This window comes from Homalodisca vitripennis, unplaced genomic scaffold, assembly GCF_021130785.1.
Source record: "Homalodisca vitripennis isolate AUS2020 unplaced genomic scaffold, UT_GWSS_2.1 ScUCBcl_2823;HRSCAF=7931, whole genome shotgun sequence".
Classification (NCBI taxonomy): Eukaryota; Metazoa; Arthropoda; class Insecta; order Hemiptera; family Cicadellidae; genus Homalodisca; species Homalodisca vitripennis.
Window position 1 is genome coordinate 13,192 of NW_025778935.1, and position 4,061 is coordinate 17,252.

At 33.8% G+C, this 4,061-nt stretch overlaps 1 long non-coding RNA gene across 1 annotated transcript; it reads right to left on the reverse strand.

Moving 5' to 3' along the window:
- Positions 1-588: 588 nt before the first annotated feature.
- Positions 589-1,662, reverse strand: LOC124372270. Its single transcript, XR_006923324.1, has 3 exons — positions 1,624-1,662; positions 850-1,019; positions 589-625 (listed from the first exon to the last, which is right to left on the reverse strand). It is a non-coding gene; the product is annotated as an uncharacterized LOC124372270 (long non-coding RNA).
- Positions 1,663-4,061: the final 2,399 nt, after the last annotated feature.

Genomic DNA, 4,061 nt, shown 5'->3' on the forward strand with positions numbered 1-4,061 from the left:
GTGTCATATTTTGACAGCAATTCAATCAATGATAGAAAATTACCTTTATTTCTATCAGTGATATGCCAACTGTCCTCCACGAAAAGGAAGGTTGCATGTTGCCAACATAAGGGAGACATCTAAGACCCTCTTCAAAACTTTCCTCCAAAAATTCCGCTCCTCCTTCAAACCTTTTTCTAGTGCATCGTCTATTGAGCCATGACGTCGCCATTGCTCATAAAACCAAGCAGGAATCAGCATGGTGCTGTGAATTCTCATGTGTCTTTATGCGATCAGACCAAATGTTTCCAGTCCCTTAATCCTGAATCCCATCCTCCTACAGGTCCTTTCTGGGGAAACAACCAGCAAGGTTGGCAATAAACACAATCCAATTTGGACGAATAGCACAACCAAGTTCTTTTCAGTTTGAGCCCAGACTTTGACTTCAGGGTAAAATAATTGTCTGAAAAAGGACCTACCTTGTTTTTCCATCATATGGAAATGGGCCAACTGGTTGATAGGGTCCTAGTCCTAATTCAATATATTCGTTTTTTCACCTCTAGATCGATGATCTGGTCTGGAAAATGGGGTTTTCTCCGGTGTTTAATTAAGTTTCATTAATTTTATTCGTCCGGCTACATTCCACCTGTAAGTAGATTGCAATGCATTAGTATTTTTTTCTTACAAACATGATCATAACAATAGGGACTTACTGTAATTCCATGTTTACATGGAAGTAATACTGTTTACTTCTATGTAAACCATGGAATATTTTATCGTAGGGATTCCATGTTTAGGGCGATAAAACAGCATATGTTGTTATGTTGAAAAATATAATATAAGTATTCTGTACTTGGCATGTCTACTTACTTGATCATTTACGCCGATCAGTTCACTGCTTGACGTAGGACTTGTTGGAGGTTTGGCACAATTTTCTTGTTGATGCCCTAGCCCTAGGCATGTTACTTCTTCATCAATACTTTCTTCAGCGTTATCTTGAGCTGTAACTTCCTCTTCAATCTCATTTCCTGGGACTGAGGCTGCAATAAAAAAATAGCAAGTCAAAATAACATTAAGTTACATATAACATATAATTTAAAGCCAATTTTAATAACATTGTAAAGATATAATAAAATATATAAAATATATAAAAATATATAAAAAATATATAAAAAAATATAAAAAGAGTAGATGCATGGCCTCATAAATAATGAATGTGCAAGCGAGTGTGGTGCATTTTTTACATCATATTATCACAAAAAGATATAAAATTACTATGATAGATATTCATGCTGTGCTGCTGTGCATGTATAAACAAATAAAATACCTACACAGAAAGAAGTAGAAACCAAAGGAATCATAAAAATCACATAAAAAATTAAATGACCACTACACAATAGTAGGGTAATATGTAGCCTATATATGACTAGTGATAAATTCACAAACAAACATTGCTTATTAGATTAGAATAGATTGCAGTCTGAGTCAGACACAGTGGTCTAAACTCAATCAAACATCCAAACTCTAGTTAAATTTTAACACAGTTAATTTTAACATAGTTAAATTTTAAGATATTAATTATATAGTTATTGGCCAAGCTAATTAATTAGGCCTAAATACCGTATCTAAATTCAAACCACTCACCAATTATTGGTCTAGTTTCAGTACTAGATGTAGATGTGATATTAGCACTTTTAGTTGTAGTAGTACTACCAAGCAGATAGGGTGGAAGAACACTTTGAAGCATCCTCTTCTCTTTTCTTCTTGTCTTGCCTTTTCTTTGCCCCACTTTGATAGCTTCTTTTCATTTTAACAAATACAAGAATAAGAATACAAAATTGTATAACACTTTAACGCCGTAACAAACGAGTAACGGACGAACGCCAAAACGTCAGTTTTTTGGTGTTAGTTTACCATCAACATAACATAACCTTATCCGGGCTGTCTGTCACTAGCTCACTAGTCGTAGTCACTCTCACTGTCGTCTGCAGTGTTGCCAATCCACTTTTGGAAAATTCCCACCAGTACCTGAAAAAAATACCACCTATGAGCCCAAATTACCACCTTGCTTTAAAAGTATATTTAGGCTACTAAAGTGTGTTATCGACATCGTATGACAGTCTATATTTGTAAATGCAGGGTGTCTACCAAACTGAACATATAAAATTCCCTGACTTTTCCAGGTTTTCTAGGTTAGACACTCTTAAATGGCTTAACGAGCAGGATTTTTTATTGCATTGAATATGGTTGATTTTAGAGCATAATATCATAACTTATATTGTAAAAAAATTAACTTTTTACTTTTTTACAGAGACAATTTGCATGAAAAAGTTAGTTTCAGAAAAACAAATTTAACTTTCAATGAGCTTGGATCCATGCCAAAGTTTTTAAATAGAAACTTGTAAACTGATAAAGCAGACATTAATCATGCAATCCTGCTGTGATTCAAAGAAGGAGTAAAGGAATATAATATGTAAATGACTTCTAAAATCTCACTGTCAACCAGCTAAGCACAGGCTTTAGGTTTGAACATACTATAGGCCTACAAAGTATTATTTTAGGAAAGGCCTACCAAAACCAAACATGCAAGGTTAAGCAAAAATACTTACAACACTCTTTCATGATATCCTACCTCCAAAATAGGTTGTTTACTGATGTACAGTTTAATAAATTTGTATGATAAATCACATGAACTGTTATGTGTTGTTCTAAAAAATCCACTTTTTTCCTTTAACTCAACTTGTAGCTTTATGGAAAAAATTACACTAGATCACTGTTTTTAAATGTGTTAACCACAATTTTTTAATGTCAGGCAAAGTGCTAGGCACACATAGTCTTGAAATTAAAACCTTAGAAGGCTAGCATTACCATGATGTGTTTAGCCTACTCTATAACTCAGGTTCAAATATTTATTTATATATAAATATATATATATATAATATACACACAAAATTTATTTCACAATATATCACTTGATGACCAAAATATGAATCACAATATATTTGGCTATATTAACACAGTTTTAGTTTTTTTTAAAAGCCAAATAATAATAATAAGGCCTAATTTCTTATTGCCATATATTTCTTGTGAGCATTTCCTTGGTAGGTTCAAATTTAAACACATCCACCGCTATTTCGGATTCCTTCCCTTGTACCCATCAATGAAACGACTGTTTCTGTTTTCAATTTGTTTCTGTCATTGGTTTTGCAATGCTTCAGTTCACTGAATATTCGTTCGACAGATGAATTTGAAAATGGCAGTATAAAAAGTAAGTTAAACACTTTTTTGTATTTCTGTAAACATAGCATCTCCAGCGACTGTCTTTAGACTGAATACAGCCTTCCAATATTGCATAGCAGACTCATTTGCATCAAGTTTATGCTCTTTGAAGTCTAGCAAAGCATGACTTTTTTTCCCACTGATTGTCGAGTTTTTTGGACATCAACAACTTTCTTCAGAACGGGAAATCTGTTAATGACATGAGCCAAAGACCTTACTTTGAAGGTTTGGGCACTTTTTGGCTCCAAGACACTGAGGACATCAAAAACTTCATCAGAAAAATCAAATCTAGATTTGATTTGTGTGACCAATTCCACATAGAAGCTTAAAATACTTTTTAAGAAAACTTCAATATCTTTCTTTTCTGCATTTTTCTTTAATTCATTAAATGTTTCTGTTGCCTGAATGCCTAAATATATTTGTTCTAATTGCAGGAAATGACGGGGGTTTGAATGCTCAATGGACATGATGGGTGTATTTTTAATGTAGTTTAAGTCCATGTAGTTTGTACACAGATCTTGAAGCATCTTGTGAACCTCTGGTCGCAATCTATGGAGAAGTGGTGTTTCGGATTGGAACATTACATTAAAATCTGTTAGCATACCAAGAACATAAGACATAAACTCCAAGTATAAGTAGATAAATTGGTTGTTCATAGCAGCTAACATGCTATCCACTGTGTTTGACGGGTCTTCGACAGAAGCGGTCAGCAGGTAGGCCTTCAACGGTTGAAATTGTTCAATCACTCTGTCAACGCAAGATTTTAATGACAGCCATCTTGTTACTGCTGGTGATAGTATTTT